Source organism: Ursus arctos, unplaced genomic scaffold, assembly GCF_023065955.2.
Source record: "Ursus arctos isolate Adak ecotype North America unplaced genomic scaffold, UrsArc2.0 scaffold_9, whole genome shotgun sequence".
In the NCBI taxonomy this organism is placed as follows: Eukaryota; Metazoa; Chordata; class Mammalia; order Carnivora; family Ursidae; genus Ursus; species Ursus arctos.
This window is the reverse complement of record NW_026623111.1, coordinates 42,326,732-42,347,368: the sequence shown is the minus strand read 5'-3', so window position 1 is coordinate 42,347,368 and position 20,637 is coordinate 42,326,732. Positions and strand designations below refer to the sequence as shown.

At 39.5% G+C, this 20,637-nt stretch overlaps 1 long non-coding RNA gene across 2 annotated transcripts in view; it reads left to right on the top strand.

The window, feature by feature from the left end:
- Positions 1 to 20,637, top strand: part of LOC130543233 (uncharacterized) — a 136,211-nt gene that overhangs the window by 34,928 nt on the left and 80,646 nt on the right. The window contains exon 5 of one of the 2 annotated variants that reach the window (XR_008958408.1): positions 4,322 to 4,387. The exons of the other annotated variant lie outside the window; for it this stretch is intronic. This is a non-coding gene — a long non-coding RNA (uncharacterized LOC130543233). Of the gene's footprint in view, positions 1 to 4,321; positions 4,388 to 20,637 lie in introns of those variants that run through there. 2 annotated transcript variants of the gene reach the window in all.

The following is a 20,637-nucleotide window of genomic DNA, read 5'->3' as shown; positions in this document are numbered from 1 at the left end:
TCAACAAACAGATAAACAAAACCTTCCCTTCTCTTTGCATTTCCCCAGCCCCGCCTACTACCTCGTTGTTTCTCTGGTCCCGCAAACAACAAAGTTTCTCAATTCCATCCACTTCTCTTCTCCTTCGGTTGTCTTACTTTAGTCCAAGCCTCTCTTACCTGGATGGTTGCAAGGGTTTTATGATCCATTCATTGTAAATCAGAGAATACTGCTGCACTCCTTAAAAACCTCTCCCAGGAATAAAACCGACACTTATTCTGGCAAACAAAGCCCTACACTATCAGTATTGGTTAGAGATTGCCGGGGCGATACTGAGGAACAAACCACCCTAAAAAATCTGGCTTAAAACAACTCTTTTTCTCATGGATCCGCTAGTCAGCCAGGGCCGCTCTGCTGATGCTGCCGGTTTGCTCACACGTGTGCAGCTTGGCTGGTGCTTGGATGGGCAGCTCTCCTTCATGCTGCAGGCTTGCTTGGGGCCATTCTGCTCCACGGGCCTCTCCTCTTCGTGGCACAGTCACCAACAGGCAAAGGCGGCACACCAGGGCAGACCTAAGCACTTAGCACAACTGACATCCCATCAACCAAAGACAATTTCAGGGCAAATTCCAGGGGTAAGGGCGATCTACTTCCTTTTTGAGAGGAATTGCAGTGATATGTCAAAGGAAAGGATATGAACGTGTGTGTGTGTGTGAGAGAGAGAGAGAGAGAGAGAAAGGGAGAGGGAGCGAGACATTGGGGCTAATAACTCATTTTACCACACCATTCTCTGACATCTCACACCAGTGACCTCCTCACCCATGGTGCTCCAGCTGTATGGGGGCCTTTTCTGTTCCTTGAACACAACAAATTCCTTCCTATTCTAGAGCTATTTGCACTATGTTACACCATGCTGTAAATTTACTGGTTGCTTTAGCATTGAAGTTTGCTTTCCAGAGGATTCCAGCGACATGACAGCTATTCCTTTTCTTCATTTTTTTAAGCCCTTAATTTTATTTTTGATGATCTATACCCTTAGAGCATTCATTGACTTGAGGATAGATCGGAAAGCCTTTCAGATGCACTAACAAGTCGATAAAACACTTTTATTTTCCTCTAATACTGTGAAACCTGCCAAAAGATGAAAAACAAATTAATTTGCTCTCCATTTGCTCAACGGGAGTAATGGGCTGTAGGTAGAACGCTGAGGAAAAGGCAAATTCAGTGGAACTTTAGAATTTGGAGGTTGAGAGGACTTCGATTTTGTGAGCCCCTGAATTTCATAGATGTGATTTTCTCAGCATTCGTAAGCTAATTTTGGTTTTCTTTATTCACATTACCACATATTTAGTGGTCGTTTGGATGCTAGTGTGCCTCCCAGGCACCTTGTGGGGTGGTCTGTGACCCTGAGGAGCAGAGCTGGCAAGGATAGCAGGAGTAGGGCTGGGGGCTGGCCCCAGAGGTGCTTTGGCACAGTTTCATGGATGAAAAGGCCTCATGGAGGCAGAATTCAAGGTGTTGTACTTTGTGCCTCTGAGGGAAGAAGGAAAGGAGAGGGATTTGGTGCCTGGGGACAAGGCATGCTGCTTCCTCATTCTGCTGGCTTAGGGAAAGGAGCTACCTTCCTGGTGAAGGGAAGGGGAGGGTTTAGAGAAGCACTGAGTGAATCCAGGCCCAATAGCAGGCCGTGTGTGTGTGTGTGTGTGTGTGTGTGTGTGTCCGTCCTGCCCAGCTGAGCAGCATATCATCACAATCATGATTAACATAACAGTAGCTAGCATAAGTGAGGGCTTTCTGCAGGTCAGATCATGGGAGAAATGCTTTACACCTGAACCCATCTGACCCTTACAATAACAACTCTTGGCAGTAAGTACTATTATCCTTTCCATTTTAAAGATGAGGTAATGGAGGGGCAGAGTTTTCAAAGGACATTCGACTGACAAGTGATACAGTCTGATTTATGCTCAGGGCTGTCTGATGGTGGCATTGTTGTGCTTCGCCGCTGTACCACACTGCCCAGAGCAGAGGGCGAAGAGTCCGGGTAAGAAGTGCTGGGACCCGCCCCAGCACGGTGGACAGGGAAGGCAGTATAGCTCCTGCAGCTCCAGGGTGGGGGAAGCAGCCCCATAAGAACCAAGGGACGCGGTCTACATGTTGCTACTGTCTGCATTTCAGCCACGGTAGGAGAAAAAGGTGTCGTGACTGTGGTGACCAGAAGTGAGGATCTACCTAGGATTGTGGCAGAAGCAGTGAGCAGGTTGACATGTGGGTCAGGAACAATCTGTGGGTCACCCAGGGCCCCTGTTGGAGACTGAAGAGTTGAACACCCTTGAAGGCCCTGGCTGAGTTTCATCAGCTAGGAAGCTCATGTACACCATTACCTATCTCAGCATGTGATTTATTAGCAATTATCCAGAAGGTTCCCCTGGAGCAGGCGCTCTGCGTTCTCGCTATGTAACACTTCAATCACTCTCCAGGACGTAGCTGCACTCTGGTGGTGGCACCATGTCCTCAGATCAGATGACCAGGCTTCACTACACTGGGGGGCCTCCTCATGTCCCATGGCAGCTCTGTCCTGTTGGTGATCACTCCTCTAGCCTCACCCACGCACTCCATTCCAGGGAATAGCAAAGAATACAAGGAATTGGGAGCACTCCAAGGCAGGAAGTAGGATGCATGAAGCTGGTAGGAAGCAGAGCCATTTGGAAGGGGCCTTGATCTGGCCTTGTCCCACTCTTTGCGCCAGTCTGATCAGCTGATGTGGAAGACCAGAAATAGCAGAAGCAGTGAACGTTGATGAGATGGTTCTGCTGAAAGGTTTTGCAGCACACCACCCATACCTTTCCCATACCTTACATCACAAGGGGTTGTTATCAGGATCAAATGAAATAAAGCAGAGAGCTGATTTCACAAACTATAGTCCTAGGCATAGAGCACTTTTAGAGCTTGTGGCAAACTGTATTATTTATAAATATTCGGTGTATCTCTTGGTGGAAGAATTGTTCATCCCCACCCTGTTAATACAGGTGTGGTCCTGTGATTTGCTTTGGCCAGTTGCCTGTGAGCAGAAGTGATATATGTCATTTCTAAGCAGAAGTTTTAAGAACCAGCACGTGGTTCTCCACATTCTCTTTCCCTCCTCTGACTTTGTCAGGACGCGGCCTCTGTCCACGTAGGTTCCCAGTGATTCCAAGAGCAAGCAAAGTCCACTGCGGACCCAGAATATGCACAAGAGTAAAGAATAAACATTGTTTTAAACTGCTGAGAGTTCTCAGGTTGTTTGATACTGCAGAATAGCCTCGCCTTGCCCAAATGATGCACAACTAAACCCTGGAAGTCTTAGGATATTTCTGGAAATTAGCTACTGGAAATGTGAAAGTTACTATTTATAACCAAGATTGAAACACTTAGGAAAAAGCCGAGGAAAAATCCTTAGTTTCAGTTTGAACCAAAGAGAAAGACTCCTTTTTACTCATTGTTATATTTTTAAATTTTCTTTGTATCTTGTACTTTGGTCTTTAGCTGGAGTTCAGTTTTTAACTGGCATATACATGTATATCCCAGTGTGCAGAAAATACCATACATACAGAATATTTCTTTTTTTTTTTTTAATGATTTTTTATTATATTATGTTAGTCACCATACAGTACATCCCCGGTTTCCGATGTAAGGCTCGATGATTCATTAGTTGCGTATAACACCCAGTGCACCATGCAGTACGTGCCCTCCTTACTACCCATCACCGGTCTATCCCATTCCCCCACCCCCCTCCCCTCATACAGAATATTTCTTTCCCTTCAATGCACAAATTTGGGTTTATACAAGTGTTAGGAGATATGGTAAAACTGATTATTGACTTAAAAATCATTTTATACATTTGAAATTCACTATCTTTTTATGTAGCATTGTGTGGCTTGTTGAAAAATATCATCTATGAGACAGAACAACCTGTTTGAAGGGTACTTAGTAATGTCACCACTGACAAAAATTATATAATTGAAAAATCAAGAAAGGGTCTATTTTTTTAAAAAATTAAGGCTACCTGAAACTATTAGGCATTTATTTTTAAGTGAAAAGAGGAATACTTTAAAAATATTACTGCCATTGGAATTTGTTTCATGAAATAAGTAAAGAATTATTTTTTAATAAATCTTTACTCCAGGAGAAGTATATGATATTAAAAAAAAATCATAGTCATGTGACTTGACCAGAGAGAAACAGAGCAAATGACTTTAGAAGGTTACTTCATAAGTGTGTATGTATAGTGTTCTGTGTGTGTGGTATGTATTGTATATATGTGTGAGTGGCGAGAAAGATTTATTCTTTTTAATTTTGTCTTTAGGATTTTTGCTGTATTCTTGCACAGAGTACAAGAACAATATCAAGAAACATGCAGTTTTCTAAGGTACACATTTTCTGTAGACAATTCTTACTGTAGTTTAAAGGAAAGTCATTAACAGATTCCTTTGATTTTTTTATTTGAAATTTAGGCTAATCTCCTATAAATGTTGACTGGGGTTGAAATTAATAACTGGGGTTGAAAAGTACATGGGCCTTGAAGACATACAGACCTGGATCTGAATCCTAATGTTACCACTTACTACTTATATGTATTTGGGCAAGTACATAAATACCTTCTGCCCTCAGTTTTTTAATTATATAAATGGACATATTAGTACTGTCCTCTATGCCATTGATTAAAAAGATAAGAGAGGATCGTCTTATCTTTTCTTGTTGCATCTGTTTGTTTTCATCTGGATACTTAGAACAGTGCCCAATACCACTTATTCAATAAAGGAATGAATGATTGAATGAATGCACAACATGGGTCAAAAAACTAAAACAGGTATATAAACTTTATGAGTTTGTATCAATTTCTGGATCTTTTATTCTCTCTACTGCACTATTTCTAGAACACCACCAAATCAGGCTGTGTAATCATCTATCAGAAACCAGTAGCATATTTTTGTGTGTGTGCACATGTGCACTCTTTAGAATATGGTTCATTTTAAGATTACCCAATGAGGTAATACAGCATCATGCTTTTAATTAACATATGATTCATGTATTCACCACAACTGATATAAGACCAGCTATGTGTTACCTTACCTACAATTAAATGCATGAATTAAACTATACTATAAGACAGAAAACGGGAACATTTTTAAAATCAAGGATAATAATCACCAACTAGTGGAAAGCCATATACCTTAAGAGCAGCTCAATTGATTTTTAAATTTCATTTATTTTCGGTTTTGTTATAGCAATATTCTGATAGCTCATTCATGCTCATGCCTCCCTCTTGTAGCCCAGACATTTATATGGGGGATAAAGGCTCAGAGAAAGAGAAGAAAAGGAAATTTGGCATACTTTTGCCAGTAAGAAGTTTTAATCTAAAAGGAGAGACCAGACACAAAAAATGCATTGTCCAATCAGTGCTCTAATAAGACACTGTGTAAAGTTCCAAAATGTGTAGCACAGACTATGGGAGCATGAGAGTAGATAACAAGGAACACGATGTGTCTAAGTGCACCAAATTCTGAAGTCAGCGTGGGGAGAACCAAGGTGAAAGGGCATTTTCAGCAGTGGCTTCACCTATCAATCTTGAGGTAAGGGCTATTGATCCTACAGTGGCATACTCACATCACAGTCTTAATAGCATCGTAGAAACAGGAAAACCACTATGTATCTTAGCAAAAGACCAACCATACCGTGATATGTAATATCAATTCCAAATGACAGGTAAGTGAAAAATGAGCCATTGATGTTCTGGGTAGGTGTGAATTCTGTGTTATTGCTTAAAGGGAACAGTGCTATTTTAGCTTGGGAGTTCGCTCCCTAAAATGGTATTTCCCCTCCCCTGAAGGATCAAAAAAATTCTTTGTGTTGGGTTTTGCTTTTGCTACTGTAGAGTTGGGGTCCTGCACCCCTTATTATCCTCAGGGACTGGAGGCCCCAGGCCAGCCCCAGGTTTAGTCAAAGCACAACAGAGGCAGTGTGGCATGTTAGCAAAGAACTTGGCTTATTTCATCCTGGTGTGGCCTCTGATTAGCCCTGCAACTTTGGACCAGTTTCTGAACCTATTTTAGAGCATGTTTGGATGTAAGTGTGTTAACCGTGTTCCTAGTTTCTGTAAATTTGATGCTTTAACATCTGCCCTACACGCATATGCTGGATATGCCTTGTTCTGGATAACCCCATCCTATGCCTCGGTCACCTTGCCTGGGCCTCCTGCATCCCTCATTCCCTCCCCAGCCTCCTCAGGAGCCCTGACTCCAGTGGCATGTTTTTCCAGTACAGACCAACTGATGCAAAGTCCACACTCCAGCCATCTCCTTTATCAGGCTCTTACACTCTGGGCCATTCGCACTGGCCTTAATGAGCCCAGAACCAAGTACCAGGCAACTAGGGACAGCTCCTGTGCCCCACAGCCTACTGAAATTGTTCGGATAATCCTAAACCTATTTACCTTCTTTACCCGTTCGTTCCCACGGAAGCCGCAATAGAAGCTTTTGCCCACAGTTCCCCCTTCTCTCTTCTTCATGACCAAGCCCAGTGTTTCCTCATGTGGCCCCCTCCTCTTGGGAACTCTGAGTAACAAACTAGCTTTGCCATGGCAGTTGTCTCTTGATCTGTTGGACTCAGATTTTCTATTAGTGCACTATATTTTATTTTATGTTAAAAACTTTACTTATTTTAGAGAGAGAGAGGGTGTGTGTGTGTGTGTGTGTGTGTGTGTGTGTGTGTGTGGTGTGAGCAGGAGGAGGAGCAGAGGGAGAGAGACAAACAGACTCCACATTGAGCACAGAGCCTGACATGGGGCTCAGTCTCACAACCCCGAGAGGATGACCTGAGCTGAAACCAAGAGTTGTATGCTTAACCGACTGAGCCACCCAGGCGCCCCGATGCACTGTGTTTTGAAACCGTAAAGAACTGATTCCACTGTAAGTCTTCCTAACTACAGTGGAGGCTCAGAAGGATGAGAACTGGGAACCATGGAGAAAGTCTTTGTAGGTTGCAGGGGCCTCTTGTCTTTGCCTTGCCCTGTATACCGGCTCCATTCTGCTTGCTTTCTGAGGGCTGGTGTCCTGTGCTATGGGTCATGACTCATCTAAGTCACCCTCAGTGGTGCCCTTGGGTGACAAGTCTGTTCAAATCCAACATCCGTATCTTAACTGCCTAAGGCTTTCTCTGTCTCTCTTCTGAATTCTTGTGAGAAAAAAATCTGATCAGGCCAGTAAAGCCTTAAATAAGCTGCCCATGAACCAGCTGCAGCCAGCGGGTAGGACAGACATGGCTGCAAGGCTTTGAGAGGGGAAGTGGGAGGAACAAGGTCACTGACTAACACCCGGTACCTGAGGGCGTCTCTCAGTATTATTTCAAAAAATAAAGGGATTCTATTTTTAAAAATTATAAATAACTGAAAATATTACAAGTTATTGTTCAAAACCAGATTTGTTTAGTCAGGTAGCTCATATCCCAAAGCACAAAGGTGAAATTGAGGTCTGCAATGTGCCTGAGCCCAGTCTCCTAGCAGAAATGATCAACCGATGACTCCTCAGCATTCTAAAGGAAATGCTGATAAAAGCCATACCTATTGTTCACACTGGAAGTGATGCCTTGGAGTTCTGTGGAAAGCTAAAACTTGGAAATTATTTAACAATAAAGGAATAATTGTTTCAGAGACTAAGTTGAGACATTACAAAAGGCTCGCAAATGTAAAAATTAAACACTGAGTGTGCTTATTCGAGTTTAGAAGGACTGTAGGTCAGGATAAGGGATTTAAAATAATTGGGTTAAATACAACATTAGGATTTATAATTTTTAAAAAAGGAGATGCTTTAATTATTTTAGTTTCAAGAGATACTATGCAAATGATAAAGAAGTACATCTGCCCCCCCCCCAATTTATATGTTGGCCCTAACCCCCAGCACGCCTGTATTTGAAGATAGGGCTTCGTAGAAGGAAAGTTAAACCAGGTCAAAAGGGTGGGGCCCTGATCCAACAGGAATAGTGTCCTATAAGAAATGACAGCAGAGAGCTTGCTTATGCTCCCTCCCTCGCCACATGCATGCAACGAGGAAAAGCCACGGGAGGACAGGTGAAGTGGTGGCTGTCAGCAAGGCAGGACGAGAGTCCTCACCAGCACCTGAGTCAGCTGGCACCTTGGTCTTGGACTTTTAACCATTGTGAAGAAATAAATTTCTTTCTCTTTTCTTTTTTTTTTTTTTTTTTGAAGATTTTATTTATTTATTTGACAGAGAGAGAGACAGCCAGCGAGAGAGGGAACACAAGCAGGGGGAGTGGGAGAGGGAGAAGCAGGCTCCTAGTGGAGCAGGGAGCCCAATGCAGGGTTCGATCCCAGGACCCTGGGATCATGCCCTGAGCCGAAGGCAGACGCTTAATGACTGAGCCACCCAGGTGCCCCAGAAATAATTTCTTTAAAAAAAAAAAAAAGATTTTATTTATTTATTTGTGTGTGTGTGTGAGAGAGAGAGAGCACAAGCAGAGGGAGTGGCAGGCAGAGGGAGAAGCAGTCTTCCCACTGAGCAAGGAGCCCAACATGGGGCTCAATCCCAGGACCTGGGATCATGACCTGAGCTGAATGCTTAACTAACTGAGCCACCCAGATGTCCCAGAAATAAATTTCTTTTGTTTAAGCCACCCAATCTATGGTCGTTTGTCATGAAAGCTGAGTAGACATCCTTCAAGTCTTTTTGGCCATGAAATTTATTATTAAAATATCGCTGTTACACCCTCTGAATTTTTTCCATGCTGAAACAAACCCCAAAAAACCCTGCACTGTTTCCCAGAGAATTCTGAGGAAGGAAGCTAATATTTTTCTCTTTAAAATATGGAAATGGCGTCAGCATCTTTCCTAAATCAATTAGCAGTAAAGTGCCCCTGGTCACCTCAGTAGGGCGTGTAGAGATAAAGATGGCCAAAATGTTAGTTAAGGTATTTTTAACTTAAATATATTTTAGAACTTACATATGAATTTGTTTGGAAATGCAATGCAAACTTCAAGCCCCTAAGCCCCACAGCTGTTTTTCATAGCTCTGCTAAATGGTTTCTAGTTGGAGCCAAAGTCTGAACCTGGGTTATTTCAAGGCTTGTGGACAGTCACAGGGATGAAAGGCTACTTCCAGGCCCTTCTGACTCTCCACGATCCTGTAATCTGACTATGTGAAGTAACAGGGGGTAATGACATGGAGTTGCTGATTGAGAGGTGGTTAGAAGTCCTGAGGCATGGCAAAAGTGATTTGTTTGGGACCTAGGGTGGACTGATTTAATAAAATAAAATTAAATTGCTTGATTATTCATATTCTGTCATCTGGTGAATGAAGTCCAAATTCCCACACCTTTTTTTATAATTTATTTTTAAAATTCAGGTAAAATTAACAGTGTTATATTAGTTTCAGGTATATAATATAACGATTCAGCAATTCTATACATTACTCAGTGCTCATCACAATAAGTGTACTTTTAATCCCCTTCACCTGTTTCACGCATCGCCCCCTTCCCCCTTGTCCAGTTCCCCTCTGGCATCCATCAGTTTGTTCTCTATATTTAAGAGTCTATTTTTTGTCTTTTTCCTTTGCTCATTTATTTCTTGAATTCCGTATATGAGTGAAATCACATGGTATTTGTCTTTCTCTGACTGACTAATTTCACTTAGCATTATGCTCTCTAGACCCATCCATGTTGTTGCAAATGGCAAGGTTTCACTCTTTTTTTATGACTGAGTAATATTCCTGTGTGTGTGTGTGTGTGTGTGTGTGTGTGTGTATACACCCCACATCTTCTTTATCCATTCATCAAAGGAAATGAAAACACTAATTCAAAAAAATGTATGCACCGCTATGTTTATTGCAGCATTATTTACAAATTACCACAATTTTTTTTTTTTTTGAGTAGGCCCCACACTTAGCATGGAGCCCAACATGGGGCTTGAACTCATGACCCTGAGATCAAGACCTGAACTGAGATCAAGAGTCAGACACGTAACTGACTGAGCCACCCAGGCACCTGTCCTACAACTTTTAATCAGAGGTTGGCCTGTGAGCCACTGTAAGTTGGCCTATGGCATTTTTATGAAAATTTGCTAATATTTAAACATGTGAAGATCTCTCATAAAAATCAAGCTTTTTGGCTTGTTTTTAAAAAACTGGAAGAACTGGCTGGATCCGAATAATGTATATTATTATACATTATTATAATATATCCCTGTAGACAAGTCATGAGGTCTCCAGGTCCTCAGTCTTTATGACTTCTTGATGTCTTTGACCTGTCTTTTCCACTTATTCATATTATGGGTCTTTTGAGATCAGAGACCTTTAAGAAGGTTGCTCTATACCCACCTCTTTCTCAGAACCATTGGTTGCTGGATCAGAACAATAGGCTAAAACACTGTAAATGAGTCAACTTTACTCATTATGTACACATAAATTATGAAAGAGGGGTTTCATTAGAATGATTGTTTCTGTCTTAATCAATGAAAAACCCCTCCTTGGGGAAACACAAACCCACCCCTGGGCACAAAGATTCAGTCTCGGCAAGAAAATCCAGTTTTGCAACTTCAAATCAATTTGCCTTTCTACTTGAATTTTAGAAACTTCTTAGATTTTATTAAGTCAGGCATAAGTAAACAAGCTTCTTCGCCACTCTGAAGACTCAGCAATACAGCTAGGTGGCATGGACAAACTGAAAGTAAACAGAGGCAGGGGAGGTTGGATAGGCAATGAAAAGAAGGAGAGGAAAAGAAGGAACCAGGGCCAAAGTAGAAAGAAAAGAAAAGGGATGAGCATCATAGGTTCCATTACCTACTATTTCAGAGCCATTTTGATTCACTTTTGTTTTGGATTGTTATTGTTAATTAATCCACCAGGTGGTGCTCTGAAATACCAAATAAACTTCAGTCTTTACATTAAAAATTTATATCGCCTGGACCTTCTGCTGTAGACATTTATCAAAACTGAAAATGATACATGTCTGATTACTCTTTATTTGAAAATATGTCTGTTATGTAAATACATCAAATATTCTTATTAGACGAAATTTGGGAGGAAAATTAGAGATTCATTTAAATTGTTATTTTCATATTTCTTTAAAAATGTCTTTATAAAGTATAAATTTAAGAAAACCAAGAGAATTACAATGGGTATTTGTACCCCCAAAAATCTATGTTACATATTCTCCTCCCTGTTTCTTAGGGATGAAGTCGGCCCCCTGTTAGAGCCTCCTGTCCCTGTTTTGTCTGTAGATGCTGTGGGATGCTGAGAAAACTTCATTAGAGGAGTCTAATTTTCTGCATTCCATCTGGAATCACCAAACACACTGGCTCCCTACTCCAAGTTTTGGTCTCTGCTTCTGGTACACCTCTGTCTTCTGGGGATCCCACAGAAGCTGAGGTCCACCTTGCTCATCCAATACCCTGGTTTCCTCTTGGCTGCCTCCAAACACAAATTCCTATAAAGGTCTGACTCTACTCCCCCTCTCATAGCTTCTGGAGGTGAATTTAGACTTTTTTTTTTTTCAAAGTCTTTATGGAACAATATAATTTAAAGAGGAAAAAATAAATGACAAGAGAAGATATGCACTATGGGCTATGTTCTCAAAGATTTGGCATTAAATAATAATAATTATGACACATGACATTGCGAATATAGCAATAATATCTTTGGAGTCAGACTGTCCTGAGTTCAAATCCTGCTACCCCACATGTCAACTGTGTGATTATGGCAAAACTGTGAACCTCATTTTTCTCTTCTGTATAATGGGAATAATGATTCCTACTTTGCTTGGTTGTTGTGGGGATTAAATGAAATCTCAAACTTAAGGCACCTAGTTTAGTAGGCTGTCTATCAATTTGAATGCCCTTTCCTTTCCCTTTCTTACCTTATTTCTGTGTTCCAACTCAAAATTTGTTCAGTATCAGTAACAGGGGCACTTCTATGTTCGCCTAAGCCTTGCTCTTGCCTTGGTCATTGGTTTCCAAATTTTCCTCATGTGACTACTGCCTGGCTCGCCACCACCTTGCCACTTCCAGGTCCTCATGGCCTCGAGCTCTGTGCTGCTGGAACAACCACCCGATGTGGTTTGCTGTACCTCTCCGTGGCCTGTCTGCCTTCTAGAATGGCTATTACCCCTAACAGCCAGCCCTCTGGGTACATCCTCCTCCACTCCCATGGCCCCAGTGAGGTCCCCATTCCCGCTGCGGGGTTAACTTCCTCAATAACTGCCCTATAGTGAAGGCCTCCTTTAAATTACTGGGCTTGATGATTTAGGAAAAGTGTTGCCCAGCTGCACTGTGCACAACATCTTTGCTACCTGGGCACGTGCAAAATGATGGTGATTTTTAAATTGGACGTGGAAGATGGTCTGTGTCCTGACAGAGAGTGCTGGCTTCTGCAAAAGTTTCACCTGAGGTGTTGTATCATCATAAAGCCTGGGTCCTTCCAAGACAGGAGTCCACTTAGGGGAGCCCCAGGCAGCAATGCCAAGGTTGTAATAGGAAGTCTGAAAGATGAAGTGGGGTCATCAACAGAAGACCAGATAGTGACCTCAGAAGCTGTATGTCCTCAGAACAGGTGGTTCAGGCCCAAGGCCAAATCCACTGACAGAATGAGTTATAGGAGCCTGTGGAACGCAAAGCTGCCAGCTGGAAAACCCCATTAGGACACATATTGTCTTACTATAGCGGCTTAGCAGGGCACTCCTATTTACATACATTTAAATACCAACCCAGTAATTCCTGGATATAACTTTCTATCATACTTCTGAAACTGTTTTTATGCTAAAAAGTGCCCTTTAGAAAGTCCATTTATCTGAATTATTTTTTATTCCCCAAACTGGTATAATAACCACAAATGCTTTTTCTGCTATGAGGAATTGACTCAACTTATATGAATTTTAGCCTCATGCAGATTTTTACTTTCAATGCTTAAAATCCAAGCATTTAAAATTCTGAGAGAAGTAATAAACATATTTTAATAGAAACTCTGCAAATGCGCCACTTTATTAATGGTGAAAATGGTTGTGAATATCTGCTAGTTTTCATAGTGTTCCTAATTATAGACACAGAAATATTCTAGTAATTGGCATTTTGTCAAGTTCAAGATTCTTTGAAATTGGTTCTCAATGCAAATTTTATCTCCAAAACTTTAGTCCGCTCTCCACAAACAATAGCACTATTTGAGCAATAACCCAAAATGCATATGGTCCCAGTGAACCTAATGTCATAGTTTTAAGGAGGCCAAGATAAGATGCTTCAAGTTTCCAAAACCATTTCTTCTTTATCTCCTCTGAAGAGTAACACCATTGGCAGCTCTGCAGTTTATTCCAAATCATACATGCAACCATTCTCTCTCTAAAAAGCAAAAACAAAACCCCAAAACACTGATTATTCTGAATGCTTTTTTCTCCCTGATCCTATTTTGATCATAAGGTGGTGTTGGTTTACTTTAAATTTTGCTTAACGGGAACTTTAAAAATCAATGTAAAGGATGGATCTTAAGGGCAAGCTCAAAAAGCCAATCTCAAAGGGTTATATATATATATAATATATATATATATATATATATATATATATATATATTATATATATATATATATATATATTGTATGATTATATAACAGCCTCCAAATGACAAAGCGATAGTACTGGAGGAACAGACCAGTGGTTGCTAGGGCTAGAGCTGGGTCTAGCACTGGGGGAGGGGTGTGACAATCAAGGATTAACACTGGGAAGTTTCTCCGTAGTGATGGAACCGTTCTAAATCTTTTTTTTTTTTTTAAGATTTTTATTGATTTATTTGACACAGAGAGAGAGAGAGCACAAGCAGGGGGAGCAGCAGAGGGAGAGGAAGAAGCAGGCTCTCCGCTGAGCAGGGAGCCCAATGTGGGACTCAATCCCAGGACTCTGAGATCATGACCTGAACTGAAGGCAGACACTGAACTGACTGAGCCACCCAGACGCCCCTGAACCATTCTAAATCTTGATCGCAGTTTTGGTTACTCAAATCTGCACATATGATAAAACTTCATAGACCAGAAAAAGAAAAGGAAAGGGAAAGAAAGAAAAAAGTGTATATAAAATCTGTGAAGTCGAAATAAGGTCTGTAGCTGAGTTAATAACATTGAACAACATCAATGTCCTGTTTTTGACAATGTGCTAAGGCCATGTAACATCTTATTGGGGGAAGTTAGGTGAAGGGTACATGGGAGCTCTACTACTTTTACAGTTTCTTGTGACCCTTAAACTATCTCAGAGATAAAGATTTTTTTTTTTTAAATCAGTGGAAAGAAGTAATTAGATGGGTGAAGGTTTTCTTTCTCTTTCTTTCTTTCTTTCTTTCTTTCTTTCTTTCTTTCTTTCTTTCTTTCTTTCTCTCTTTCTTCTTCCTTCCTTTTTTCTTTCCTTTCCTTCCCTTCCCTTCCCTTCCCTTCCCTTCCCTTCCCTTCCCTTCCCTTCCCTTCCCTTCCCTTTCCTTTCCTTTCCTTTCCTTTCCTTTCCTTTCTGCCAGCATGTAAGTTCTTGGAATAATCATATAAGGTAGTGACACTAAATGCTTTAGGGAAAAAGAAAGGTTTGCAATAATTCATAGCAATTCTCCAATAATAATTTCCTAAATAGCGTTTCCTTCCAGTGATAGTTTCTTCTCTCCCTCCTGTTTGTCCAATTTCTGTCAATCTCCTATGCTCCTTTGTAACGCATGAAAACCCTGTGCTTCTCTCTCTCCCACTGTCTTCTATTTCTTGTGCAAAATGTAATCTCCTTATTATCCTACAAAACCCAAATCCAGGTCAATAACTTCCATTTAGAGCTATGAATTTGGTCCCTAGTCTATGTGTAGTTTGTATTTCTGGAGAGAGGATGGGGTGTTGGAAGAATCTTGACTAGCTGGGGTAGTGGGACAGACAAGAGAATTTCTCTTTATTTAAACTTTACTAAGGGTAAGAGTCTCAGCATTTAAACCTCTGAATTATTTTTTTGCATGGCAAGAATGTATCTAGATTTAAAAAACTAAAACTGTAAGTGAATAAAGGTACTTCCAGCTGCCCCCAAATCCCTATATAGCTCACTTTTAGAAATGTTCTTCAGAAATGGGAAGGGACTGGAATAAACAAGAAATAAAGTGGTAATATTTTCTGGCCTTGGTCAAATGTTGGCAATATAAGTTCACACTCAAAATAGCTAATTTTCTCATTCCAATGCTTTTGCTTCTTGGTACTGCTGAGGTCAAAGTAGATTTTCCAGAATTGTTTTAGGGTTCATGTTTACCTGAATCTTTAGGTCAATATGATACCAAATCTCAAGACAATCATCTGTAGTAGATTTTTATTCTATCTTTAAAGGGGAAAAATTGTGGGTGCAGAAGTTTTCTGTTTGATATTCAAGAATGATTCTACATTGCTCAATTATATAAACAAACTTTAGAGGTTCTTGGAAATGACTTACTAAATTCAATTTTCTTTATGGTTTTGGCCAGTCTAAACTCTTCTCCAAAGTGTTTGGAAATTTGGGGGTCAAAGGAAGGCCAGAATAAGAATTGTAATTGCAGCTACACGGAGTGTCTATGAGGGATGGAGAAGATGACTTCTTTTATTAAATATGACACAAGAAATAATTACCAAAGTGGACCCTGGTGTCTACTGGTATATAATACAGTTTGGTGTTGTGGAGTAATAGTAGTAGCAGATGAATCATGAAATTAACATTTATGAGTATCAGTCAGATCCTTTCAGATATCATCAGTGTCTGCATATTTTTCTGGCCTTCATTGATTTTGAAATAAAGAAAAAAGATTACCCTAGTTCTAGAGAGCCTTATAAAAATGAATACAAAATTCTCGGGGGGGGGGGTTCTTATTGACTTAAAACTTGGCTAGCATTGTCATTCCTTTTCAGTGTCTCTCTACACTTTCTAGAGATATCTTAAATGATCTTAAATATCCTGAATGATGATTTGGGAACCCCTAGAATGTAGACTTTCTAAAGGCAGTGACTTTATTTGTGTTCTATGCTATGTTCCCAGTGCTGGAACAGTGCCTGACACAAGTGCTCAAGAGCCTTTTGTTGCGTTGGATTGGTAACTTGATATCGGGGAAAAAAACTTTGTCTCTCCACTCAGACCACCCTTGGTTTGGAGCCTGACTCTGCCATTGGGTGACTGGAACAAGTTACCTCACTTCCCAGAGCTTCAATTTTCTTGTGTATAGGTGCTGTACAGACTAATTAAGATGCACACACAAAGTACTGAGTACAGAACTTGGGAAGTACTGGGTGCTTCGTGGATGGGGATTGTTCCCTCATTAACTCACATGCATCCCATCCTTTGTCTGTTAGAGCTTTCTATTTTTCAAAATGCAATTGATTCAAAAGGAAGTACATCAGAGAAGACCATCATGATTTCTAAAAGGAGTTTCCATAAGCTGAATTCTGGGCAGAGGAACTCACTCCTTCCTGATTTCCTTTGCTTTGCTAACCCTAAATCAACTAACCGCTTCCACATTGGATCTGTGCCAATGTAAACATGGAAAACATCACATCACATTCTAGATTTTCATCAACCTTCACATTCGTTATTTTCAGGCAGAAAGGTAAATTTGGGTTTAGTTGTTTGTTGTATTTTATTTTCCACCCAAGTAGGTTGATAAATGGACCTCTTGGATGTCTAGGATGACCCAAGGAACTAAAAATGCAGAACTTTCTTCTCCTTTGACATGGTTGACATATTAAATTCCTCAAACAGGTGATTTCCAAGAATTCTTGTCTTTTAGTTTGATCATGAGTTCTTACTTTCATTCAGCTGTGGTAGGCCTTAAATCCCTCATTTACTTTATTAACTAATATTGTAATGAATTATTGGTTGCTCACTGTGTATCTGTGCATTCTAGTGCTGTGAGGAATAACTAAAAATAAGAAACAAATTGAGGGTATGGGATCTATTCTCAGCGAGAAAACAACTATAAAGAAAAATTTAAATATATTTATCGTATTATATGTGTTTACAAAATGTATTACATAAATACAGGAAGTGATTATTATTACATGTGATTATTATTATAATTACTAGATGTAGTTAAACTGAAAAGACAAATCTTGTATACATGAAACAACCAAGAAAAATTATTTGGGAATATAGGCAAATGCTTGACAGTGTGGTACAGCATATATTTATTTATATACTGGTGGGTTTTTTTTTTTTTTTTTTAAGATTTATTTATTCCTTTGAGAGAGACAGTGAGAGCATGAATGGGAGGGGCAGAGGGAGAAGGAGAAAGAATCCCAACCAGACTCTGGGCTGAGCTCAGACACTAGTTGGGACTTGATATCACGATGCCAGCTGAAACCAAGGGTTGGTTGCTCAACCAACTGTGCCACCAAGGTGTCCCTTATACATTGTTTTTAAAAAGTTTTAATTATTGAAGTATGTTGACACACATATATCATACAAATGTAGTTTCAAGTGTACAACATAGTGATTTGATAATTCTGCATGTTATATAATGCTCACCACAATAAATGAAGTTACCATCCATCACCACACAACATTACTGCAATATTATTGACTATATTCCCTATGCTGTACTTTTCATCTCTGTGACTTATTTATTTTATAACTGAAAGTTTATACTTCCTCCCCTTTAGCCACTTATCCTATCCCCCTCACCATCTCCCCTCTGGCAATACGACGTTGCTTTCTGTATTTACGAGTATCTTTCTGTTTGTTTGTTAATTTGTTCTATTTCTGAGATTCCACATATAAGTGAAATCATATGGCACTTGTCTTTCTCTGACTTATTTCACTTAACATAATATTCTCTAGGTCCATCCCTGTTGTCACAAATGGCAAGATCTCATTCTTTTTTATGGCTGAGTAATATTCTATTATATATGCATACACACATGCACCACATCTTCTTTATTGTTTCATCTATTAATGGACACTTAGGTTGCTTCCATATCTTGGCTATTGTAAATAATGCTGTAATAAAAATGGAAGTGCATATATGTTTTTTATTTTATTTTATTTCTATTTTATTTAACGTGTAGTGTTATATTAGTCCCAGGTGTACAATATAGTGATTCAACAATTCAATGCATTACTTGGTGATCAATGATATGTGTACTCTTAATCCCCTTCACCTATTTTACCCATTCCCTTACCCACCCACCCTCTGGTAACCATAAGTTTGTTCTCTATTAAGAATCTGTTTTTTGGTTTGTCTCTTTTTATCTTTGTTCATTTTTCTTAAATTCCACACTGGAGTGAAATCATATGGTATTTGTCTTTCTCTGACTGACTTATTCACTTAATATTACACCCTCTCTATCTATTGATGTTGCAAATGATATGCAGATATCATTTATGCAGATATATATACATATATATATCTTCTTTATCCATTCATCTATCAATGGACACTTGGGCTATTTCCATAATTTGGCTGTTGTAAATAATACTTCAATAAACATAGGGGTTCATACATCTTTTCAAATTAATGTTTTCATGTTCTTTGGTTAAATACCCAATAGTGGAATTACTGGATCATATGGTAATTCTCTTTATAAGTGTTTGAGGAAACTGTATACAGTTTTTCCATAGTGGCTGCACCAGTTTGCATTCCCACCAACAATACAAGAGGGTTCCCTTTTCTCCACATCCTTGCCAACATCTATTGTTTCTTGTTTTGTTAATTTTAGCCATTCTCACAGGTGTGAAGTGATATCTCATTGTGGTTTTGATTTGCATTTCCCTGATGATGAGTGGTGTGTGTTGAGCATCTTTTCATGTGCCTGTTGGCTCTGTTTGTCTTCTTTGGAGAAATGCCTATTCATGTCTTCTGCCCATTTTTAATTGGATTATTATTATTATTTTGGTGTTGAGTTGTATCAGCTTTTTATATATTTTGTATACTAACCTCTTATCAGATATGTCATTTGCAAATATCTTCTCCTATTCAGTGGGCTGTCTTTTAGTTTTGTTGGTTGTTTCCTTTTTTTTTTTAATTTTTTATGTTATGTTAGTCACCATACAGTACATCATTAGTTTTTGATGTAGCGTTCCATGATTCATTGTTTGTGTATAACACTCAGTGCTCCATGCAATACGTCTCTTCCTTAATACCCATCACCGGCCTATCCCAATGCCCCACCCTCCTCCCCTCTGAAGTCCTCAGTTTCCCAGAGTCCATAGTCTCTCGTGGTTCATTCCCCCTTCTGTTTACCCCCCCCTTCATTCTTCCCTTCCTTCTCCTACCGATTTCCCTGGTTATTTCCTTTTCTGGGAAGAAGCTTTTTATTTTGATGTAGTCCCAATAGTTTATGTTTGCTTTTGTTTCCCTTGTCTGTGGAGATATATCTAGAAAAATGTTTTTATGGCTGATGTCGGAGAAATTACTACCTGTGCTCTCTTCTAGGCTTTTTATGCTCTCACATTTAGGTCCTTAATCCATTTTGAGTTTATTTTTGTGTATGGTGTAAGAAAGTGGTCCAGTTTCATTCTTTTGCATGTAACTGTTCCATTTTCCCAACACCATTTGTTAAAGAGACTGTCTTTTTCCCATTGCATATTCTTGCCTCCTTTGTTGAAAATAACCATATAATTGTGAGTTTATATCTGGCCTCTCTATTCTGTTCTATTGATCTATGTGTCTGCTTTTGTGCCAGGATCATTCTATTTTTATTACTACAGCTTTGTGGTATATCTTACAATCTGGGATTGCAATACCTCTAGTTTTGTTCTTTTTCAAGTTTGCTTTGGCTATTTGGGGTTTTGTGGTTCCATACAAATTTTAGGATTATTTGTTGTAGTTTTGTGAAAAATGCTGTTGGTATTTTGATAGGGGTTTCGTTAAATCTGTACATTGCTTTGAGTACTACAGACATTTTAATATTCTCTCAATCCATGACTATGGGGTATCTTTCCATTTGTTTGTGTCATCTTCAATTTGTTTCATTAATGTTTTATGGTTTTCAGAGTACAGGTCTTTCACCTCCTTGGTAAAGTTTATTCTTGGGTACTTTATTATTTTTTGGTGCAATTACAAATGGACTATTTTTCTTAATTTCTCTTTCTGCTACTTCATTATCAGTGTATAGAAATGCAGTGGATTTCTGTGTATTGATTTTGTATCCTGCGACATTACTGAATTCATGTGTCAGTTCTGGTAGTTTTTTATTGGGTCTTTAGGGTTTTCTAAACATGGTATCATATCATCTGCAAATAGTGAAAGTTTTGCTTCTTCCTTACCAAATTGGAAGCCTTTTATTTCTTTTTCTTGGCTGATTGCTGTGGCTAGGATTTCCAGTACTATGTTGAATAAAAGTGGTGAGAGTGGACATCTTGTCTTGTTCCTGACCTTGGGGGGAAAGCTCTCAGTTTTTCTCCATTGAGTATGATATTAGTTGTGTGTTTTCCATATATGGCCTTCATTATGTTGAGGAATGTTCCCTCTAAACCCACTTTATTGAGGACTTTTATCATGAATGGATGTTGCACTTTGTCAAATGCTTTTTCTGCGTCTATTGAGATGATCATATGGTTTGTATCCTTTCTCTTATTGACTTGATGTATCACATTGATTGATTTGTGAATATTGAACCACTGTTGCATCCCAGAAATAAATCCCACTTGATTATGAGGAATGCTTT